This window comes from Mesoplodon mirus, assembly GCF_964341445.2.
Source record: "Mesoplodon mirus genome assembly, chromosome: 6".
Lineage (NCBI taxonomy): Eukaryota > Metazoa > Chordata > Mammalia > Artiodactyla > Ziphiidae > Mesoplodon > Mesoplodon mirus.
The window spans coordinates 36,059,092-36,084,210 of NC_138982.1; the positions used below are offsets into that span (position 1 = coordinate 36,059,092).

Genomic DNA, 25,119 nt, shown 5'->3' on the forward strand with positions numbered 1-25,119 from the left:
TGTAAGAAACTGCCAACCTGTCTTCCAAAGTGGCCATTATGTGCTGAGTTGTGTCCCCCACAAAATTCATATGTTGAAGTCCTAACCTCTAGTACCTGAGAATGTGACTGTATTTGGAAATAAGACCTTGAAAGAGGTAATTAAGGTAAAATGAGGTCATATGAGTGGACCCTAATCCGATATGACCTGTCCTTATTGGAAAAAGTTTGGGCACAGGTGAGTATAGAGAAAAGACTATGTGAAGACACAGGGAGAAGCCAAGCCAGAGAGACTTCAGAAGAAGCCAACCATGCTGTCACCTTCATCTTTTCATATGCTTATTTGCCAACTGTATATCATTGGTGAGTTCTCTGTTCAGATCTTTAGCCCATTTTAAAATCAGGTTGGCTGTTTTCTTATGGTTGAATTTTAAGCATTCTTTGTATATTTGGGGGAAATATTTTCTCCCATTCTGTGACTTGTCATCCTCTGAACAGTGTCTTTCACAAAGCAGAAGTTTTTCATTTTAATGAAGTTCAACTTATCAAATTTCTCTTTCATGTTGTACCAAAATGTCATTGCCAAACCCAAGATCACTTAGATTTTCTCCTATGTTATCTTCTCAAAGTTTTAAAGTTTTGCATTTTACATTTACATCCATGATCCATTTTGAGTTAATTTTTATGAAATGTGTAATGTCTGTGTCTAGATTCATTTTTTTACATGTGAATGTCCAGTTACTCCAGCACCATTTATTGAAAAGACTATCCTTTCTCCATTGAATTGCCTTTGCAATTCAATTTGTCAAAGATCAATTGACTACATTTATGTGGACCCACTTCTTTTTTATCATCTCACTTGCTTTTATTATTTTTTTCTAGCTTTACTGAAGTATGATTAACATAAATATTGTATATATTTGGGTTGTACAATGTGATTTTTAAGGTGTACAATGTGATGATTTAATATATGTATACATTGTGAAATGATCACCACAATCAAGTTAACTAACACATCCATCACCTCCCATAATTTGTGTGTGTGTGTGTGTGTGTGTGTGGTGAGAACACTTAAGATTTACTCTCAGCAAATTTCAAGTATATATAATACAGTATTTACTATAATCACCATGCTATACATTAGATCCCCAGAAATTATTCATCTTATAACTAAAAGTTTGTACACTTTGACCAACATCTCTCCATTTCCCCCCATCCTACCCCCAGCCCCAGTCCCTGGCAACCACCATCTACTTTCTGGTTCTATGAATTCAACTCTTTCAGATTCTACATATAAATGAGAACACATGTCTTTCTGTGTTTGGCTTATTTCACTTAGTGTAATGTCCTCCAGGTTCATCCATATTGTCACAAATGGCAGAATTTATTTTTTCATGCCTGAATAATATTCCATTGAATATATATATATATATATATATATATATCACATTTTTTTTATCCATTCATCTGTCAACAGACACTTAGGTTGTTTCCATATCTTGACTATTGTGAATAATGCTTTAATAAACATGGAGTGCAGATATTTCTTTGAGATACTGATTTTATTTCTTTTGGGTGTATACTCAGAAGTGGGATTGATGGCTAGCCAAAGCAATCTTAAGAAAGCTGGAAGAATCACACGTCCTGATTTTAAACTATATTACAAACCTATACGAATCAAAACACCATGGTATTGGGATAAAAACAGGCACATAGACCAATAAAACAGACAAGAGAACCCAGCAATAAACCCTTGCATATGTGGTCAACTAATCTTTGGGAAGTGCACCAAGAATACAAATGGGGAAAAGATAGTCTTTGCAATAAATAGTGTCGTGAAAACTGGATATCCACATGCCAAAGAATGAAACTGGACCCTTATCTTGCACCATATAAAAAGATTAACTTGAAATGGATTAAAGATTAACTGTGGGTTTATTTCTGGGTTCTACATTTTGTTCCATTGATCTATGTGTCTACTTTTTCACCAATACAAGACTGTCTTGATTATTGCAGCTTTATAGTAAGTCTTGAAGTTAGATAGTGTCCATCCTCTGACTTTGTTCTTCTTCAATGTCGTGATGGCTATTCTGAGTATGGACAGGATTTTGATAGGTAGAAATGGAGGTGAGAGCACTCAGGAGAGGGAACTGAGCAAAGGCTCAATAGAGGGAAGGGGGAGATGCATTGGAGGACAGTGAGTAGTTCCAGTTGTCTGTACCCTAGCTTTATAAATGTAGTAAGACTGTGTTTCCTAGAAAATAGATGCTTCCAATCACAGGTAGGGTTGTTCTTTCCTATGGGAATTTGAGTACCCAGGCCTGGAGAGGAAGAGGAGAAGGAGACCTTAGAAACACCTGTGACTGGCTGTCAAGGGCATTTTACCAGCCATGGAGCCTGGATTTAATATTGTGAACTTTTGTTGATAACATGTCTAACTTTCAGTCTGATACAAGGACAGAGAGAGAGAGCCCCCAAAGGGTTTTCCTGGGCAGTTGGTGATACTTGGGAGAAAGCCCTGATTTGGAGTCAGGAGACCTGAGTTCTAGCTTGGGCTCTGCCATTTCTGACCTCATTATGTGGGACTTCCCCTTCTGTGCCCCAGCTCCTCCATCTCTACTGTGGGGTGATTAGAGGTGCCCGATCAGATTCCCAGGGAAGAGATTATGAGAAGCAGTTAGGTAATGTGTATGTAAACTATGAAGCACTACACAAATGTATGCAATTATGAAGGAGGTGATCCTTGAAGGAAAGGCACTGTAAGGCATGTAGCATATAGTGTTTCACTTTTCTGCTTCCTTTCCCAAGTAAAAGAGCATGCATCTCATCAGTGGGTTTTCATAAGTAATTAGGAGCATCAGTGAGGATGCTCCATATACAGACCCAATCCTGCCCTAGATTTGCCTTCATATATGTGTAAATTCCTGGAAGGCAAAGGACCTACCATTTTTCTGTATGCCCATGGTTCCTAGCACAGTGTCTTACATATAGGAGACATTCAGTGAGTACAACATTGGCTTTTTAAAAACAAAACATATTGGGCTTGATAGGTGTTTATATGATAACATTAGCTGGTCACAAGCTTTGCATGAATCAGATGGTTAAAAAAGCATGTGTGCAATATTTAGTAAAGGAAAAAATACACACATGCCATGACGCAGCCATTCCAGTCACAGCTACTGACCCTAGAGAGACTCCCACACATGAGCACAAGGAGTCGTGATCGACAGTGTTCATCTCATCATTGTCTGTAATGGAAACAACCTAAATGCCTGTCGGACAGGGGCATGAATAAACAAATTTTAGAAAATTCAATGGATTGCTGAATCACAGTTAAAATGAATCAAATCTCAAAAACTTAAGGTATAGAAAAATACATACAGTGTGTCACAATTTATTTGAAGCTGAAAACATGTAAAACAATGCTAAGTACTGTTGATTCATACATTTAACCATATGAAAGCATGCATGGGAAGGATTAATCACAGAGTTCATTTTTTCATTTTTATTGAAATATAGTTGATTTAAACGCAAAGTTCTGATAATGGTTTCTCTAGGGGAGATAGGGAAGGGAGTGTGAAAGGGGTGAGGCTTCAATCGTAGCTGTAATATCTGAAGTAAGTGTGGCTTAAAAGGTGACTTTTGAAGTCTGCAGCAAATGTAGCATCGTAGTATATTGCCAAAGCAGAGGGGTGGGTTATTAAGTGATTATTTTATTCAATGCTTCTTATATACCTGATATATTTCACAACTTGAAAACCCCTTTGTCAACAAGGGTTGGGAGAGCTTTAAATGAAGGTTAGGCTACACTAATAAAAGCAGTGTGCCCCAAACTAGACACAGGATTAGTCTCTCAATTCTGCCATGTGGTGGCACCACACTCCCCAGGGAACACTGACAAATCAGAGCCCAAGGGGTGGGGAGGGAGGTGGGTTGGATGCTGGAGGGCTCAGGAACCTTCTAGTGTGAGGAAAGTTAAAGGAACAGGAAATGTTTAACTTGGAATAGAGAGGATTCGAAGGGACATAGGACCCCAGTCTTCAAATATCTCAAGTGGGGCAGAAAGCATCCTCCATACCCCCTGTGGTCCCACAGGAGCAAGTGGGGTAGAAGCTGGGAGGTAGAGGGGCAGATCCCACTCACCCTCAGAGCCACACCTGTGGGACTCTGTATGCCAGCTGCTGGGTAAAGTCTGAGCACCCTTGCCCAGCAGTGATAAGGATGAGGAGCTGATCTTCCAGGCTCTGGGGATGCTGCAGGGGGCATTCTTGCTCTGTGTCAGAGGTTGGCTAGGGAACCTACAAGATCCTTTCTGCTGCTGAGATCCTTACAAATTCAAATTTATATGAGCCTATAGTTGTAAAACTATTACAACATTTATTTTTTAGTGCTGATATTCCAAAAGGTAACAATAACGAATATTATTCTATTGTCATATCTTCTAGGAGTTTCTATTCTTTTTTTTTAAGCTTTTTTTTCGGTTGTGCCGGGTTTTAGTTGTGGCAGGTGGGCTCCCTAGTTGTGGCTCACGGGCTCCTTAGTTGCAGCACATGTGCTCCTTAGTTGTGGCTCACGGACTCTTTAGTTGTGGCATGTGAACTCTTAGTTGCAACATGCATGTGAGATTTAGTTGCCTGGCCAGGGATTGAACCCACATCCCCTGCATTGAGAGGCGGATTCTTAACCACTGAGCCACCAGAGAAGTCCCTAGGAGTTTCTATTCTTTTTTCCTTTCTTTCCTTCTATTTTTCTCTGGGCATGTCTCTGTTGCTGGTGGTTTTGTACCTATGTTTGTATGTCTCTCTCTGCATTTCTTGTGTCTTTGTCTTTCCTTTCTGGTTGTCTGTCTGTCTGTATCTCTCTCTTATTTTCTCTTTGCTTCCCTTTCCTCACCCACCAACACTCAACTTCCTCTACCTCATCTTTTTTCCAAGTAGCATTGTCTCATGTACATATTTTTTTAATTCACTATATTGAGGTAAAATTTACACATGTAATAAAATTCACTCACTTTAAGTTTTGTCAGATGAATCCATTCATGAAGCCACCACCACACCAAGACAGAGCATTTCATGTTCCCTGCTGCCCTTTGCAGTGGGTCCCCTCCCCCATCCCCTGGCATTTGGTGACCACTGATTTGCTTCTGTCACTATTGTTTTGCCTTTTCTAGAATGTTATATAAATGATATGTATTTTTTTGTGCTTGGCTTCTTTCACTTAGCATAATGCTTTTGAGATTCATCTGTTCTTGTATGTATCTGTAGTTCATTCCTTTTTGTTACTGAGTAGTATCCCACTGTATGGATTTATCACAGTTTGCAGTATTCACCACATTGATATTCATCTGTTCACAAGTTGATGGATATTAGAGTTGTTTCCACTTTGAGTCAGTAAGAATAAAGCTGCTGTGAACACTCATGTAGCAGGTCTTTATGTGGACATATGTTTTTATTTCTCTTGGGTAAATACCTCGGTGTGGAATTGCTGGGTCATATGATATGTGTGTATTTAACTTTATGAGAAACTGTCAAAGTGCTTTCCAAAGTGGCTGTGCTATTTTGCATTCCCACCAGCAATATCTGAGGCATTCTGTTGCTCCACATCCTCACTAACACTTGGTATGGTAAGTCTTTTTAATTTTAACCATTCTAGTGGGTCTATGGTGACATCTCATTTCAGTTTTAGTTTGTATTTTCCTAGTGACTAATGATGTTGAACATGCTTATTAGCTTTTCATATAACTTTTGATGAGGTGTCTGTTCATTCTTTTGTCCATTCCTTTAATCAAGTTGTTTATCTTCTTCTTACTAAATTGTAAGAGTTCTTTATGTATAAAGCATATAAGAACTTCATCACATATATATGCCAATATTTACCTCCCAGTCTGTGGCTTGTCTTTCATTTTCTTGACAATGTCTTTTTTTTTCTGTTCTCTTTTTTTTAAATATTTTTATTTTATTTTATTTTTATACAGCAGGTTCTTATTAGTCATCAATTTTATACACATCAGTGTATACATGTCAATCCCAATCTCCCAATTAATCCCACCACCACCACCACCACCCCACGGCTTTCCCCCCTTGGTGTACATACGTTTGTTCTCTACATCTGTGCCTCTATTTCTGCCCTGCAAACCAGTTCATCTGTACCATTTTTCTAGGTTCCACATATATGTGTTAATATACGATATTTGTTTTTCTCTTTCTGACTTAACTTCACTCTGTGTGACATTCTCTAGATCCATCCATGTCTCAACAAATGACCCAATTTCGTTCCTTTTTATGGCTGAGTAATATTCCATTGTATATATGTACCATACCTTCTTTATCCATTCGTCTGTCTATGGGCATTTAGGTTGCTTCCATGACCTGGCTATTGTAAATAGTGCTGCAATGAACATTGGGGTGATGTGTCTTTTTGAATTTTGGTTTTCTCTGGGTATATGCCCAGTAGTGGGATTGCTAGGTCATGTGGTAATTCTATTTTTAGTTTTTTAAGGAACCTCCATACTGTTCTCCATAGTGGCTGTATCAACTTACATTCCCACCAACAGTGCAAGAGGATTCCCTTTTCTCCACACCCTCTCCAGCATTTGTTGTTTGTAGATTTTCTTTTTTTTTTTTTTTTTTGCGGTACGCGGGCCTCTCACTGTTGTGGCCTCTCCCGTTGCGGAGCACAGGCTCCGGACACGCAGGCTCGGCGGCCGTGGCTCACGGGCCCAGCCGCTCCGCGGCATGTGGGATCCTCCCAGACCGGGGCATGAACTTGCGTCCCCTGCATCGGCAGGCGGACTCTCAACCACTGCGCCACCAGGGAAGCCCTGTAGATTTTCTGATGATGCCCATTCTAACTGGTGTGAGGTGATACCTCATTGTAGTTTTGAGTTGCATTTCTCTAATAATTCACTAATTATTGTTGAGCAGCTTTTCATGTGCTTCTTGGCCATCTGTATGTCTTCTTTGGAGAAATGTCTGTTTAGGTCTTCTGCTCATTTCTGGACTGGGTTGTTTGTTTTTTTAATATTGAGCTGCATGAGCTGTTTATATATTTTGGAGATTAATCCTTTGTCCATTGAGTCATTTGCAAATATTTTCTCCCATTCTGAGGGTTGTCTTTTCGTCTTGTTTATGGTTTCCTTTGCTGTGCAAAAGCTTTTAAGTTTCATTAGGTCCCATTTGTTTATTTTTATTTTTATTTCCATTACTCTAGGAGGTGGATCAAAAAAGATCTTGCTGTGATTTATGTCAAAGAGTATTCTTCCTATGTTTTCCTCTAAGAGTGTTACAGTGTCCAGTCTTACATTTAGGTCTCTAATCCATTTTGAGTTTATTTTTGTGTATGGTGTTAGGGAGTGTTCTAATTTCATTCTTTTACAAGTAGCTGTCCAGTTTTCCCAGCACCACTTGTTGAAGAGACTGTCTTTTCTCCATTGTATATCCTTGCCTCCTTTCTCATAGATTAGTTGACCGTAGGTGCATGGGTTTACCTCTGGGCTTTCTATCTTGTTCCATTGATCTATGTTTCTGTTTTTTTACTAGTACCGTATTGTCTTGATTACTGTAGCTTTGTAGTATAGTCTGAAGTCAGGGAGTCTGATTACTCCAGCTCCGTTTTTTTCCCTCAAGACTGCTTTGGCTATTCGGGGTCTTTTGTGTCTCTATACAAATTTTAAGAGTTTTTATTCTAGTTCTGTAAAAAATGCCATTGGTAATTTGATAGGGATTGCATTGAATCTGTAGATTGCTTTGGGTAGTATAGTCATTTTCACAATATTGATTCTTCCAATCCAAGAACATGGTATATCTCTCCATCTGTTGGTATCATCTTTAATTTCTTTCATCAGTGTCTTCAGTGTCTTATAGTTTTCTGCATACAGGTCTTTGTCTCCCTAGAAAGGTTTATTCCTAGGTATTTCTTTTTGTTGCAATGGTAAATGGGAGTGTTTCCTTAATTTCTCTTTCAGATTTTTCATCATTAGTGTATAGGAATGCAAGAGATTTCTGTGTATTAATTTTGTATCCTACAACTTTACCAAATTCATTGATTAGCTCTAGTAGTTTTCTGGTGGCCTCTTTAGTATTCTCTATGTATAGTATCATGTCATCTGCAAACAATGACAGTTTTACTTCTTCTTTTCCAACTTGTATTCCTTTTATTTCTTTTTCTTCTCTGATTGCCGAGGCTAGGACTTCCAAAACTATGTTGAATAATAACAGTGAGGGTGGACATCCTTGTCTTGTTCCTGATCTTAGAGGAAAGCTTTCAGTTTTTCACCATTGAGAATGATGTTTGCTGTGGGTTTGTCGTATATGGCCTTTATTATGTTTAGGTATGTTCCCTCTATGCCCATTTTCTGGAGAGCTTTTATCATAAATCGGTGCTGAATTTTGTCAAAAGCTTTTTCTGCATCTATTGAGATGATCATATGGGTTTTATTCTTCAATTTGTTAATATGGTGGATCACATTGATTGATTTGCATATATTGAAGAATCCTTGCATCCCTGGGATAAATCCCACTTGAGCATGGTATATGATCCTTTTAATGTGTTGTTGGATTCTGTTTGCTAGTATTTTGTTGAGGATTTTTGCATCTATATTCATCAGTGATATTTATCTATAATTTTCTTTTTTTGTAGTATCTTTGTCTGGTTTTGGTATCAGGGTGATGGTGGCCTCATAGAATGAGTTTGGGAGTGTTCCTTTCTCCGCAATTTTTGGAAGAGTTTGAGAAGGATGGGTGTTAGCTCTTCTCAAAATGTTTGATAGAATTCACCTGTGAAGCCATCTGGTCCTGGACTTTTGTTTGTTGGAAGATTTTTAATCACAGTTTCAATTTCATTACTTGTGATTGGTCTGTTCATATTTTCTATTTCTTCCTGGTTCAGTCTTGGAAGGTTATACCTTTCTAAGAAGTTGTCCATTTCTTCCAGGTTGTCCATTTTATTGGCATAGAGTTGCTGGTAGTAGTCTCTTAGGATGCTTTGTATTTCTGAGGTGTCTGTTGTAACTTCTCCTTTTTCATTTTTAATTTTATTGATTTGAGTCCTCTCCCTCTTTTTCTTGATGAGTCTGGCTAATGGTTTATCGATTTTGTTTGTCTTCTCAAAGAACCAGCTTTTAGTTTTATTGATCTTTGCTATTGTTTTCTTTGTTTCTATTTCATTTATTTCTGCTCTGATCTTTATGATTTCTTTCCTTCTGCTAACTTTGGGTTTTGTTTGTTCTTCTTTCTCTAGTTCATTTTGGTGTAAGGTTAGATTGTTTATTTGAGATTTTTCTTGTTTCTTGAGGTAGGCTTGTATAGCTATAAACTTCCCCCTTAGAACTGCTTTTGCTGCATCCCATAGGTTTTGGATTGTCGTGTTTTCATTGTCATTTGTCTCTAGGTGTTTTCTGATTTCCTCTTTGATTTCTTCAGTGATCTCTTGGTTATTTAGTAACGTAGTGTTTAGCCTCCATATGTTTGTGTTTTTTACATTTTTTCACCTGTAAGTCATTTCTAATCTCATAGGATTGTGGTCAGAAAAGATGCTTGATATGATTTCAGTTTTCTTAAATTTACTGAGGCTTGATTTGTGACCCAAGATGTGATCTATCCTGGATAATGTTCCATGCACACTTGAGAAGAAAGTGTAATCTGCTGTTTTTGGATGCAATGTCCTATAAATATAAATTAAATCTATCTGGTCTATTGTGTCATTTAGAGCTTCTGTTTCCTTATCTATTTTCACTTTGGATGATCTGTCCATTGGTTTAAGTGAGGTGTTAAAGTCTCCCACTATTACTGTGTTACTGTCGATTTCCTCTTTTACAGCTGTTAGCAGTTGCCTTATGTATTGAGGTGCTCCTATGTTGGGTGCATATGTTTAAGGTAATTATCGATATGTATGTTCCTATGACCATTTTCTTAATTGTTTTGGGTTTGTTTTTGTAGGTCCTTTTCTTCCCTTGTGTTTTCCACTTAGAAAAGTTCCTTTACCATTTATTGCAGAGTTTGTTTGGTGGTGCTGAATTCTCTTAGCTTTTGCTTGTCTGTAAAGCTTTTGATTTCTCCCTTGAATCTGAATGAGATCCTTGCCAGGCAGAGTAATCTTGGTCGTAGGTTCCTCCCTTTCATCACTTTAAGTATATCATGCCACTCCCTTCTGGCTTGTAGAGTTTCTGCTGCGAAATCAGCTGTTAACTTTATGGGAGTTCCCTTGTATGTTATTTGTCATTTTTCCCTTGCTGTTTTTAATAATTTTTCTTTGTCTTTAATTTTTGCCAATTTGATTACTATGTGTCTCGGTGTGTTTCTCCTTGGGTTTATCCTGTATGGGACTCACTGCACTTCTTGGACTTGGGTGGCTATTTCCCTTCCCATGTTAGGGAAGTTTTCGACTATAATCTCTGCAAATATTTTCTCTGGTCCTTCCTCTCTCTCTTCTCCTTCTGGGACCCCTATAATGCCAATGTTTTTGCGTTTAATGTTGTCCCAGAGGTCTCTTAGGCTGTCTTCATTTCTTTTCATTCTTTTTTCTTTATTCTGTTCTGCAGCAGTGAATTCCACCATTCTGTCTTCCAGGTCACTTATCCGTTCTTCTGCCTGAGTTATTCTTCTATTGATTCCTTCTAGTGTAGTTTTCATTTCAGTAATTGTATTGTTCATCTCTGTTTGTTTGTTCTTTAATTCTTCTAGGTCTTTGTTAAACATTTCTTGCATCTTCTCAATGTTTGCCTCCATTCTTTTTCCGAGATCCTGGATCATCTTCACTATCATTATTCTGAATTCTTTTTCTGGAAGGTTGCCTATCTCCACTTCACATAGTTGTTTTTCTGGGGTTTTATCTTGTTCCTTCATCTGGTACATAACCCTCTGCCTTTTCATCTTGTCTGTCTTTCTGTGAATGTGGTTTTTGTTCCACAGGCTGCAGGATCGTAGTTCTTTCTGCTTCTGCTGTCTGCCCTCTGGTGGATGAGGCTATCTAAGAGACTTGTGCAGGTTTCCTGATGGGAGGGACTGGTGGTGGGTAGAGCTGACTGTTGCTCAGGTGGGCAGAGCTCTGTAAAACTTTAATCCGCTTGACTGCTGATGGGTGGGGCTGGGTTCCCTCCCTGTTGGTTGTTTGGCCTGAGGCAAGCCAACACTGGGGCCTATCTGGGCTCTTTGGTGGGGCTAATGGCAGACTCTGGGAGGGCTCACACCAAGGAGTACTTCCCAGAACTTCTGCTGCCAGTGTCCTTGTCCCCACAGTGAGCCACAGCCACCCCCCGCCTCTGCAAGAGACCCTCCAACACTAGCAGGTAGGTCTGGTTCAGTCTCCCCTGGGGTCAGTGCTCCTTCCCCTGGGTCCCACTGCGCACACTACTTTGTGTGTGCCCTCCAGGAGTGGAGTCTCTGTTTCCCCCACTCCTGCTTGACAATGTCTTTTGAAGAGTAAATTTTTAAAAATTGATGAAGTCCAGTTGGTAGTTTCTCTTTTATGGCCCATACGTTTTGTGTCCTAAAAAAATTTATCTAACCAAGGCTCACGAAGATTTTGGCCTACATTTTCTTCTAGGCTTTTGGCCAGAATATGATTTGACTGAATCCTGACTCTCTCCAGAATAGCTGCACGTGCCCCCTCCCACCAACAGCTCAGGTTTCCTCTAATCCACAGCTCCACAACATTTGGCATTATTCAGCTTTCTAACATCTGCCAGTCTAATCGGTAAAAAGTGATATTACTTTGTTATTTTACTTTGTACTGTTCTGATGACTGAATTAAGTCAGTGTGCCTTTTATCTATGTGACTCCCAGTTGATTTTCTTCTCTTGTGTATCCTCAATTGAAAGTGTTTCCCAGGCCCTTTTCTGAGCTTCCCACAAGTATCATTTGGTCCTTCTGCCTTGTTTATTGTCATCACTGATGAAAATCAGATGTAATCAGAGGCAAACTAATTCTTCCCCCCAGTCATTGGCTTACATGGTGAATGGTATCATGAACAAGCAGGTGCCTGAATTCCAGGAGGAAGCCTCCATCAGTAGGGCTTTTGCTCCTACAGTGTTTGTTTTCTTTTTAATTGCAACAAGTAATGCAACAGCCAGCCTTTTTAGACATCATATTTGGGGCTCTGTCCTCAAGAAGGGAAACCATTCCTTTCTCAAGATGTTTGCTCCTTGCTAATAACATTGGAAAGTCATCATTATTCTGTCTTTCTCCTCTCTGGGAAAGGCAGATGTGGCTGCATGAATTATCTGTTTGAGAGTCCAAGGCTCTGTCTTGAACATGTGTGCAATTCTGTGAGGCAGGTCAGGCCTATGCTGTGGGAGAAGTAGGCTCAAAAGTAGAATTTGGAAAACGAATAATACTCTGTCCAAATACTCTCTCAGTAACAAGCCAAATAAAAAATGATATAAACCTCCCCTACATACTTTAACAATTATAAACAACATTTTAGGTATTACACTAAAATGCCAGTGCTTAGACCACTGCAGGCTGACTGCACAAGTTAAGCAGCGTCAGGATCAAGCTACATAAACCCTCTAGGGGTAGATTCTTGTAAGGTCAAAAGTGTAGTCAGATTTCCCTTTGAGAGTCCCTGGGATCCTGTCACACATCATCTCAGAAACTGTTTTGCAAGTGTGGGTCATCATTTTCTCTGGTCATCTGTAGACTGTATTTTCATCCTGGATATTCTCTGAGTTCTACCCACAGTATAGTCTCCTTCTCCTTCTAGTCTGATCTCATCTCCTGCACAGGTGGCCACATTTTACTACTCGAGGTACTACATTTAGCAAGGAAAATCTGATGCTTTAAGGAGCAAAATATGTGCATCTCTACACCTCACCCCCATTGATGCACATCACCTCAGCTATGGATACATTCAAGAAGAAAAGGGCTGTCCTGGTTTCAGAAGAGTAACTCATTGGCAGCCACCCCAGTGTTTAGTAGCAGAGGGTGATGTTTGTACAGGGCCACAGTATACAGTTATGCAGTTGGTGCACTGCACATAAAGGGCCAGTAGAACTTGTGAATGGGGACTGAAATCCATGCTGAGTGTCCTGACTTGGAGGTGGCTCTTCCCAAAAGGGGCAGCACAGAGGTGCCCTGTGAGCTACCAGAGGCCCCCACAGGGTCAGTGCTGGATCCCAGAGGGCCAGACCCAGGGCTTAGGGAAGGATGAGAACAGGTTCAGGTTGCTGTTTTATTGCACCTTGTAGAAATGATATGCTTAGGAGGCTGCCTGAGAGATTGCACATGAGTGACATCAGAGAAAAGGGCTACATCAGCAGTTCTCAATGGAGGAAGGGGGAAGGGGTTGCCCCCGAAGGACAGTTGGCAACATCTTGAGGTATTTTTGATTGTCATGACTGGGGGCTGCTCCTGGCGGTTAGAGGCCAGAGATGCTGCTAAACCTCCTACAAGCCACAGGACATGCTCCATATTAGATCCAAGAAATCAGTAGTGCCACTGTTGAGAAACCCTGGGTGATGTGAAGATAAGAGGAATGAGTTTCCTCCATAGGTGGATGTGTGGGTAATAATGTGGTTGTTTTAACCTATATTTAAGAGTGGCCAGTTGTATACTTCAGGTTTTTCCTTGAAGTAAAGGTTCCTCCTCCACCCCAATCCTACCCCGTCCCACTCTCATTTCCTTCCCACCTGTCCCCTGGTGCCATGGGAAAACAAGATGCTCAAAAGAAACTTCTGCATAATGATTGTGCGAGTGTCCATGTGCATGTGTCTACGTGTGTGTGAGAGAGAAACCAAGACAGACTGAGAAACAGAAAAAGACACTTAGAAATGCAGAAAGAGGTGTGCAGAGAAAGACAGATAGTGAGGGAGTCGGGCGAGAGGTAGACGGAAAGAGAGAGAAAAAAACCCGCAGAGGACTGATCTCCAACTGATTTTTTTTTTTCAACAAATCCCACCTATAATATGCCCGAGCCTGGAAACTCAGTGATAACAAGTCCAGGTCCCTGCATTCCACAGTCTCTCCAAGAGACAAAGGCCACCAGCTGTAACAAGTGTGGAAAGTAGAAAGCTCACAATAAGTCACAAGCAAAGCTGGAGGGAACGTGGATGAGGGGCACACTTTGTTCTGAGGGTGAGGTGGGAGCGCCGGAGGAGGCTTCGGGGGAGGCGACCACTGAGGTGAACAGGGAGGAGAAGCATTTTGTTGTGGGAACAGAATGAGGAGTGAGGATTCTTGGTAGGTGGGTTTGGGGAATGGCAGAGGGTTGGGAGGTGAGGATGCAGGGTGAACCTGGGCATGGAGGAGTAGCGGTGAGAAAGGAGGTTGAAAAGGGCAGTTATGACCTGCATGAACCCCCAGGGCAGGATTAGACCTTGAATCCGTGCTTGAAGTTGTACACGTGGAGGATGCCTGGAATTTCTTGTGTAATATTTCCTCACCTCTTTCCAGCTTTTGCCCTTTCAGTGAGGCCTACCCCAGTGACCCTATGAAAAACTTCAACCCACCCCAGGCATCCCCAGCCCCTTTATCCTTTCTGTAGTACTCATCACCTAATAACATGTTATGTACAATTTATTTATTAATTTAATGTTTTTATTCCTTGACTAGAATATAAGCTTCGTGAGAGCAGGGATTTTCTTTCTTTTCTTTTTTTAAAATTAATTAATTTATTTATTTCTGGCTGCATTGGGTCTTCGTTGGTGCGCGTGGGCCTTCTCTAGTGGCAGCGAGCAGGGGCCACTCCTCGTCATGGTGCGCGGGCTTCTCACTGCGGTGGCCTCTCTTGTTGCAGAGCACCAGCTCCAGGCACACGGGCTTCAGCAGTTGTGGCACATGGGCTCAGTAGTTGTGGCTTGCGGGCTCTAGAGCACAGGCTCAGTAGTTGCGGCGCACAGGCTTAGTTGCTCCGCGGCATGTGGGATCTTCCCCAACCAGGGCTCAAACCCATGTCCCCTTCATTGGCAGGCGGATTCCCAACCACTGTGCCACCAGGAAAGTCCCAGGGATTTTCTTCTGTTTACTAATGTATCTAAACCAGTGCATCGTGCATCATAAATGCTCGATAAATATTTGCTGAATGGATGAACGTGGGAGCTGGAGACATTCCCCCAGTTGTCAGCCCCTTCCCAGAACTTTACATTTCTGATAGCTGCTCCTCAGGAGGTATGATAGTTTTCTAGTGTTGCATAACAAATTACCACAAACTTAGGGGTTTAAAACAACACACGTGTTTTATCTCACAGTTGCTGTGCAGTCAGGAATCCCAGCAAAGCTTATCTGGATCTGCTGTTTAGGGTCTTTTAAAACTGTAATCAAGGTGTCAGCTGGTATAACTGAGTCACTTTGCTGTACGGCAGAAATTAACACAACATTGTAAATCAACTGTACTTCAATTTAAAAAAAGAAAAGGGTGTCAGCTGGGGCTGAGTCTCACCTGAGGCTCTGCTGAGGAAGGATCCACTTCCAAAGTTCCCTCAGGTTGTTGGCAGAGCCCAGTTCCTGTGGCTACGTGACACAGAGCTTCTGTTTCTTGTTGGCTGTTGGCCAGAGGCTGTTCTTAGCTCCTAATGCCCTTCTGCAGTTTCTTGGCACGTGGGATTCCCCAACGTGGTCACTTGCTTCCTCAAAGCTATAGCAAGGGAGAAAGAAACTCCAGCAAGATGGGCACTACAATTTTATGTAACAGAATAATGTAATTACATACACATAGTCACCCACATCCTGTCACCTTTGTCTTATGGTAGAATCAAGCAAGTCATAAGTTCTACCCACACTCAACGGGAGGGGATCACACAAGGGCGTGAACAACAGGAGGTGGGATCAGAGGGGCCATTTTGACAGGAAGTCCACCTCAGGAGGTGACAGCTGGAGGTGATGCTTCTCCTTTGCATGCAGGCAGTCCGTTGGTCTTATGCACACCTCAACCTCTGCACCATATTAGAGTTATTTACATATGCTAAATATGTATAACATATTTGCATATGCCTCTCCCACAAGATTGGGGGCAGGAATCATTCTCATTCCTCTTCAGAGTCAGTGTCTAGCACAAAGCCTGGCACATAGGAAGTCATCAGTTTGGGAAGAATGGGTAAAAGGATGGGTGGATGGATGGATAGTGAATGGATTTATGATATATGGATGGAAGAAAGGCAGAAAATAAGGGAAGATGTGGTAACAAAACAAGGTGAAGGTAAAGCACCTGGACAGAAGGAGTGTGGCCCTCACCTGACAGCGGGCCACACACTGTGAAATGAGAAGGTGAAGCAACAGGTATGGATCTGCCCACAGTCCCAGCCTCATTCCTGGAACCGTCACTTGGACTCTTCCTACCAGGGCAGCCAAGAGACCAGAGGCAGGTAGCCCCTCTTTCCCAGATCTTCTGTTTTCTCTTCAGGAAATAGGAGTGGAAAAAATCATGAGGGATGACCAAATGTTCCATGTATGAAGACACCAATGAAATCCTGCATCTCTTTGTGACTTTGGCAGGTCTGAAGGCAATTTCCTAAGAAATAAGCTGAAGGAAGAAAACATTACTTTGTAATCCTCTCCAGGGCTCAAGGGAAAGGCTTTGGATAACAAAGGACTTTAAAAGTGCTTCAAGCAATAAACATTGAATTTTGAGCAGAACCTCCTTGAGCTCCTGCTGCAGTGAGGGGTGATGAATCCAGGCCTTGGCCTCTGAGTGCAAGATGGAAGCCAGGTCACAGGCATGCCTGGTGCTGGAGATGGGGTCTCAGGCTGTTGTTCCTCTATCAGAACTGTGAGACGGCTATCCCAGGGCAGACTCTACTGATGATGCTTATGTGTTTTCCACCCAGTAATGCCTTGTGGGAGGAAAGATGGTGACACATTTTCTGGCTGAGAGCTTTAGGCTGGGTGACCTTAGGTTAAAACTTTACATGTGCATATATTTTTTCCCCTTTTGCTTGAATTTTTATGATTTCTTTTGTTCACTTGATCAGTGACAGGTCATTTGTTTTATGTCAGGTAAAGGCCACTAATAGCCAAGGTGAGTGAATTTTGTGACAAGGTCACACCAGAGGCTATACTATTTATGTCATATGTGCTAATCAGGGCCAGACAGTAAGGCTGAGGAACACCATTGTCTTTAGAGGTGACAACTGAGCCTTTGCACGGGTCCATGTTTGTAAAAATCTTTATAACAGAAATCTGTGAAATGTTTGGTGCTTAGTCTCCCTGGTGTTGATGAACCACAGAAACTCTGGATATTCTGACCCATGAAGAAAATGTCAGATTCCAGGAAAAGGCACTTTTTTTCTTTTTTAAAATCTAAAATGAAATTTAATGCCATCTAGGAAGGAGTGGATATTCATGGGTATTTTGAGGACATATAGGTAAAGTGAGTTCAGAAATAATAGAGTATATGGAAAGATATGCAGAGGCTGAATCAAATGGTAACCTCAAAGGCACTAACTTTTAAATAAATATTTTAACCTGGATTTCTCTTGCTGTGTTTTCTTTATAACCTATCAGCCTGCCACCACCAAGCTAAAGGAGCTTAAAGCAAATCTGGAAAATCCAGTGAATAACAGTGGGGCTTTATTTACTAAAATTGCCCTGAGAGCAAAACAGTAAGGAGAACTTGAAATTTCCCAGCACAGTGTTCATCCTTGTTTTGAAAGCAATGTCCTCATTTGAGAAGAAAGGGGCTTTAATCTCTTCCTCATCACATTGGCTCCTGTCCTAGCTTTTTGTTTGAGTTCTTCCTCTCCTCTGTAGAATTCCAAACATGAGGAGCATCATTCCTCTGGATCCAAAACCAGTAACTTTACCTGGAAACATCATGAGAAACATTAGAAGACCACTAGATCCCTGCTGGGGTCTCTGTGTCCTGAGTCCACACTTCAGGTCCAAACCTTTAAAAGCTTTTTTTTTTTTTTTTTCTAAAATTTATTTATTTATTTATTTTTGGCTGTGTTGGGTCTTTGTTGCTGTGCACGGGCTTCCTCTAGTTGCGGCGAGGGGGGGCTACTCTTCATTGCAGTGTGCAGGCTTCTCATTGCGGTGGCTCCTCTTGTTGTGGAGCACAGGCTCTAGGCACTCCGGCTTCAGTAGTTGTGGGACGCAGGCTCAGTAGTTTGGCTCACGTGCTCTAGAGCGCAGGCTCAATAGTTGTAGCGCATGGGCTTAGCTGCTCTGCGGCATGTGGGATCTTCCCAGACCAGGGCTCGAACCCATGTCCCATGCGTTGACAGGCGGATTCTTAACCACTGTGCCACCAGGGAAGTCCCTAAAAGCTTTAAAAGTTGACTTGGCTCAAGTGGGAAGCTTTTGTATAAAGGCATCAATAAGTACTGATTCTCCTGCTGGGGGCATAGCACATTGCTTAGCACGCTGAGGGAATACAAAAGGATTAAAGTCATGATCCTTACCCTCTGGCGACAGATGTGACTTATTCCAGGATCACTGGGAACCCCTGATCAGGGAACTGACTCTAACTGGGTAGCATTTCCAACTCAGGTAATACCTAGTGTTCACAGCCAGTCTGAGTGGCTTCATCCTGGGTTCTTGGGCAGCGTCAAAGAAAATGCAGAGCCATCACCCCACTTGTTTCCCCAGAATGGACTAATCTAGAAGATTTTCTGTGAAGGAAAAAGTGCATCATATCACACACACACATACACACACACACACACACACCCCAGGTGTTTGTCGCAAGCACGTGCTGCATATTCTCTCAGGGTCCACCTTGTGTCCCATCCCTTCCCCTGACTACTATCTTAATGGAGAGGTTTTTGATGGCACAGCCTGGACTCACTCTCAATAACTCATTCTTAATAAATCATCTCTGTTAGAATGAAGGACTTCCTTTCCATATATTTCCCCCTTTCAACATCAGATCAAAAGGAAAGAAAAAGATGACTCACCATCTCCTGTTCTCCCAGTGAACTTGTATGACTGTCTCTTTCCTCCTGAACCTGGGTCTCTCAAACTGCTAGCTTTCCATCTCTACTCATATTTCTTCTTAAGAAATTTAACCACTGTGGAGTATTTTTCAAACGGATGAACACTTCTAACAAAAACTGCTTTCTTGATGGGTCCATATCCTTTTGACTTTCTAATATTTAAAAATGCATTTGGATACAAAGGCCTTCCCCATCTATCTTATCTGGAATAGGTCCTACCCTCCTGTCCACCCTGGCTTACCTTTCTCTATTTATACAGCCCCACTCATTTTTAAAATCAAGTTTTGTTTGTTTACTTGAATTTTTGGTCTGTCCTCCCCTGCTGGGCTGTAAGCTCCATGAGGGCAGAGACCACATCTGTTCTGCTCTCCAATGTACCCCCAGCACCTAGCAGAGTGCCTGCCATGTAGGAGAATCTTGTTAGAACATTTGTTGAATGGATAAATAAAGTAGAATGTACATAATAAGTGATATATCACTTAGCTAATTAATTGTAAATAAGTTTAACAAATTTAAATAAATTTCCTTAGCTAATTACAAGTGAAATGCAGGGTGAAGTAGAGTGGGGGGTAAGCAATGCCAGCTTTGTCAGGATTGAGTCTTTGGAGAGTGGAGGAGAGTACATAGGAGCTAACAGAGCTGACGGGTCAAACAAAGGCAACTGTCATCGTGGGCGTAAATGCCCACAGCTGCCCAGGGGTCAGGGAAGCTGAGGGAGGACCTAGGGGAGGTGAGGGCAGATATGGGCCTGGTCACTGCTTCATGCAGAGGAGGTGGGCCAGCAGATACACGACCATATGTGTGAGCTACAAAATGACTGCTGCTTCACTTCCACCCTCCAAATCTCACATGAGAATCCCTCTGGTGGCCCACCCTATCCAAAAACATGAAGGAAAGGAAAGTGTAATGTAGCCTAGCCAAGTTAACACATTACAAAGCCACTATAATAGGCACTCAGTGTTTGTTGAAGGACTGCCTGAATGAATGAATGCTTGAACAAATGAATGATTGAATGAGCTGGCATGGCAGCAAGAGGCATTTGGCCATCTGGTCTCACCAGAATGAGCACTCTGTGAGGGATGGGATTTTTGCAGGTTTCATTCATTGCTATATCCCTAATACATGGAATGGTACCTGGCCCATGTGGGTGCTTGAGAAAATTTTGTGGAACGAACATTGAATGGTTCTGACCCAAAGTCAAAAGGACTTGTGTGGAGTCACTAGAAGACACAACTGAATGAAAATTTTTCTTTGGTACAGGGTGTGGGAAATGCATGAGGAGCCATTTTATACATTTAGCATAAATGGGCATGACGTGAAACAAAGGCAAAACCATATTTCTTTCTCTTACAACATATCTCAAGAGAGCAGAATATAAAATCGTTGTAGTGACAGTGGAGCAAATGTCACAAATAATATATCAGCTGTAGAGAAGCTTGGCTACTAAGAGCCAAGAATCCTGGCTAAGGGGGACAAGAGGGGAGAGGAAAAGTGAGTTAGAAACATTTTCTTCACAGCCTTCTCCAGGTCCAGGTGGGAAGCTACAAAGCAGAGTAAATCCTAGAAGTGGCCTTGACCTGCTGTGAAACCTGACAGTCTACGGATACCCCAGGGCCAGAGTCATTCAATTACAACCAGGCTATACCCTTAGGCAGGCTCCTAGAACTTAGTCCTGGGAGGGATCAAGGTTTAGCTCAAATATTCCACTTCTCTGTTGGAAGGCCTCTGTCGGAAGGTCTCACATGAACTCTGATGCAACTGGAGCATCTCTTTCACCTTTTTGTCTCCCTGCCCCTCATATGATCTCATTTTTGTTTCAAAAGATACATGCCTCCTCTCTATAACTCTTCTACAACCCTATCCCTATATATCAGAAATACCAAATGGTAACCATGGTTCTCTCTGGCTGGTGGAATTACTGGCTTTCATATGCTTTTCTTCTTTGTGCTTTCCTGTGTTTTCCACTTTTTTTGAACATGAATTACTTCTATAATCACACACAAAACAGTACAAAAGTACTTTTAAGTACTATAACTAAGGGTAACTGGAGCAATGAAAAAGAGAACTATTGTTTGTATGTTTTCAAAATAAATATTGCCAGCAGCATCTTATATCTCAGCATGAGCAACTTAAAGTGTAGATGCTGCTTCTAAGCTACAATATCATTGATATGTGAGATACCTGTGATATAGCAACAATATGGTACTTGTACTTGGTACTGAATTTCTTCTAGATGTAGCACCCTGGGAAAGTTTATGATCAGCCAAATGTTGTTGGTTTTCAACTTGAATTAGACTTTCTTTGATCTTTATACCTGATATAAACTAAAAGACTCTCTATTTGTCCACAAAAATGAAATAAAGAAAATGAGATAACTTTCCATTTATTATGTGTGGTATCTGAAGAATTACAGACCTAAATATTAAAGAAAAGATGTCAAGGTGCCAGCAGCAGCACCAGATTGAAGATGGCATCCAGCAGGAGGCTGATGAAGGGGCTTGAAGACATCCTCAAATGTGAGACGAAAAACTTCCTTTACATCTACGTTGATGAAGCTACTTTGTTGACCTGGCAAGGGCTTACGGTTCCTGACAACCCTCCATATTGATAAGGGGGTCTTCAGAATCGAAAGCAACTTTCCAGCAGACTACCCATTCAAGCTACCAAAGATCACATTTAAATCGAAGATCTATCACCCGGAACATGGATGAAAAAGGGCAGGTCTGTCTGCTGGTAATTAGTGCTGAAAACTGGAAGCCAGCAACCAAAACCAACCAAATGAACACCCCAGCACAAGGACAGTAAAAAATTCTGTAAGAACGTTGAAGAGTTTACAAAGAAATATGGGGAAAAGCGACCTGTGGACTAAAATCTGCCACAACTGATTCCAGCGTGTGAGCAGAGACCCTGAGCAGTGCATTCAGATATCCCAAAAAGCAGGACTCTGTGGAAGATCGACATGTGCCACCGCCCAGCATCCGCTTGTGGCAGTTACTAATTTTCTACAGTTTTCATAATCAAAAGTGGTCTAGGTAACCTGTAAAGATAGGATTAAAATTTTAAGATGTTCTAAGAAAAAGAAAAGAAAAGATGTCAATAAATGGTGTCAGTGGACATGAAAAATGTCGTTACCACTGTGTCATGGATTTAATAAGCAGTATAATGAAAGAAAAAAAAACAGAAAAGTAAACTGAACTGAATACTTGGCTTTAAATTAAAACCAGGGCATGGGCTTCCCGGGTGGCGCAGTGGTTAAGAATCTGCCTGCCAATGCAGGGGACATGGGTTCGAGCCCTGGTCCAGGATGATCCCACATGCCGCAGAGCAACTAAGCCCGTGTACCACAACTACTGAGCCTGCGCTCTAGAGCCTGCAAGCCACAACTACTGAGCCCACATGCCACAACTACTGAAGCCCACACACCTAGAGCCCGTGCTCTACAAGAAGAGAAGCCATGGGCTTCCCTGGTGGCACAGTGGTTGAGAGTCCGCCTGCCGATGCAGGGGACATGGGTTCATGCCCCGGTCTGGGAAGATCCCACATGCTGCGGAGCGGCTTGGCCCGTGAGCCATGGCCACTGAGCCTGCGCATCCGGAGCCTGTGCTCCGCAGCGGGAGAGGCCACAACAGTGAGAGGCCCGCGTACTGCAAAAAATAAAAGAAGAGAACCCATTGCAGTGAGAAGTCCGTGCGCAGCAACAAAGACCCAACGCAGCCAAAAATAAAATAAATTTATTAAAAAAAATTATAACTGGGGCATATTTGAGGACCAAGTTTTATGATTCATCCCTATTTTCATAGCAGGTTAAAACCCATTGACAATAAAAAAGTATCAAAGTTTCTTCACCCAAATATCTCCAAACAAATCACTAGAGGTGTCCTCAGTAAAGTGGGTATGTAAGATTAAGATCATTCTAGACTTTGGAGAGCTAAATTTTATGTTTCCTTCTGCCCTAATTCCTGGTAGAGGTGAGTCAATAAGAGGAAAACTCACTTCTGTCCCCAGGTCACAGCCCTGGTCTTCCTCTGCTTCTCCTCTTCTCTCAGACTTCTTCCTTATTTTATCCCCAGGTTCAGTGCTTCAGCCAAGCAAGGCCCAGGGCCCTCCTGAGGACTGAAGGATTGGACAGAAGACAAGCTCACTGCCATCTCCCATCATTTGTATCCAGGCAAAAGTGGGTGAAATGAGCATCAAGGGCAGTCTTGGGAAGGGTGTGAAGGATGGAGACGGAGGGAGAGTCAGCAAAGGAAAACTGGCTGCCTGAGAAGCATGTGGAAGGGAAAGTTGCAGTCCTCTTGGACAGGGAGAATTGCAGGAACGCTGTATGTACATGTCTGTGTCCCAGGTTTGGTTTGCACTAGATGAGAGAGTGACCTCTTTTTCCCACAAAGAACGCTTGTCCAAAATCAGCCAGGCACTTCGTTCTACGCTCTCCAGATCAGCTCAGGGCTCTCACTAACTTCGCAAGGCTGGTTCTGATCTGACCACTAGAGACTTATCATAAAGAGTCTGCCTTTCTCCTGGAGTCCAAGGACCTCAGCTCTCAGCCACACACAATCACATAGATATATAATTAATATATCTATGATAAACCCTCCTCAAATAATCAGTTCTTCAATTTGGTGGAAGAACCAACCAGACCATTTGGGTCCTGAAAATAAACTAACCCATGGAATCCTGGAATGTTCCCATTCTCAACCCCTTATTTTGTGCTGGAGACTTTCATAATCACCAAGTGTCCACTAGACTGAGTGCTAAACAAGTTCATAGAGGTAAGACCATGAGAAAAACACACAGAAGAAATTCTGGTGTTAAAACAAACTCTGTGAGGACAAAATGTACTTGGAGTTCGACTCCATCTCTTCTGTCTCATGGTGGGTTACTACAGTTCATCAGGAAAATAGTTTGAAATTTGCAAAATCTCCAAATCCTGCCTTGGGGAGTCTGTGCCTGTTGGCTTTCTCACAGCTTCTTTGTGACCATAGGATGGGTTTAATAACCACACTCCGGGTTGCACAACTATTATTATCCCCATCAGAGAAATGCAGTGCAGAAAAACAGAAGCTGTGTTTGCATTTCCTGTTTCATATAAACAGTTTCATCTAAGACAACAGCATAAGCTATTCATCCATGACTATAGTCCTCTCCTGGTGCTGAGGCTGGAGGGCCTGCAGCAAATGGTTTCAAAATGGAAGCATCTTCCCCATCTGCACTCTCCACATGGCCTCCTTTCTCACCTCACAGCCTATATCTCTGACTCTCTACCCCCATGGTGGGTGCATAAAAGAAATGGGGACCCCGTGAGTCTTGGTGCTTCTGAGGAAGCCCACAGGCCCTGATCAGAGCTGACATTTTGGGAAGTAGAGTGAGGCCAGTGGACTTAAAGATGCAAGCAGAGTTATGTAGGGATCCAAGGATTTTAATGGTTCCTAAGCTAATACAACCTTCCCCCAACTTCCCTTTCTGACTCCCCTGACCTGCCTGGGGTCTTGTCTTCTTCCCATACTAGGTACCAAATCACAGTCATAGAATGTTAGTGGCAAGAAAGGATGAACTTTGATCTGGGCAGAGGAAGTTCCTTGCCAAAGTCAGCCACAGATTGATGACAAAGCTGGGCCTAGAACCCTTCTGTCTTGATTCACAGACCTGTGCTCTTTCCAGAAGCCCTAACATGAAGAGAATTCTTTAACTGAGCTGTTATGGAGATTCTCACTGATTCTTGGCTGTAAATAATAATGGCCTGTCAAGATACACAAAATAGGATAAACCTTAGTTGGCTACAACATCATTGAGAGGAGACTACAAACTCCCTCATCCCTGACACTCTCAGGGATCTGAGTAGGGTCTAGTATCATGGAGGACAAGGTTGGTCACATGAATCCTTCCTTCCCTCTGCTGTCCACCCAGTGACCATTGACAGCATGACTCATCCCTAACATGTTTAGCTGTAGGTCTCTAAAATTTTAGACGCTCAGGAAAGGAAGAGGCCTTAAAGAGCATACAGAATAACCACATGTCTGCGTGTATCACATATGTTAGAAGCAGCTGCATGTCTAAAGGCAGCCTCCTATGCCTGTGTCCACAGATCCCTGTGGGACTTGAAGATCTGGCAGTTATCTGGTTAATCTGAACAGGTAGCAGTTAAGCTGTATATTTCAAGCCAGAATGTTCACTATGCCACTTGCATTATTCTATTTGGCAGTCTACACAGCAGGACTCCTATAGTAGAGCTAGAAATTCCCCTCCACTTATCCAGTTTTCCAATCTAAAGTCCTA

The 25,119-nt window shown here is 42.0% G+C and overlaps 1 protein-coding gene and 1 pseudogene across 3 annotated transcripts in view; both read left to right on the top strand.

Annotated features, from left to right (window-relative positions):
* The window catches only part of APOD (apolipoprotein D), a 79,727-nt gene that overhangs the window by 28,143 nt on the left and 26,465 nt on the right, over positions 1-25,119 (top strand). The window contains exon 2 of one of the 2 annotated variants that reach the window (XM_082626052.1): positions 22,914-23,017. The exons of the other annotated variant lie outside the window; for it this stretch is intronic. The gene's annotated coding sequence lies outside the window, so the exon portion shown is untranslated. The remainder of the gene's footprint in view (positions 1-22,913; positions 23,018-25,119) is intronic. 2 annotated transcript variants of the gene reach the window in all.
* LOC309806398 (ubiquitin-conjugating enzyme E2 L3-like) lies at positions 21,311-21,908 on the top strand (annotated as a pseudogene). Its single transcript has one exon. The product of its transcript is annotated as a ubiquitin-conjugating enzyme E2 L3-like (transcript).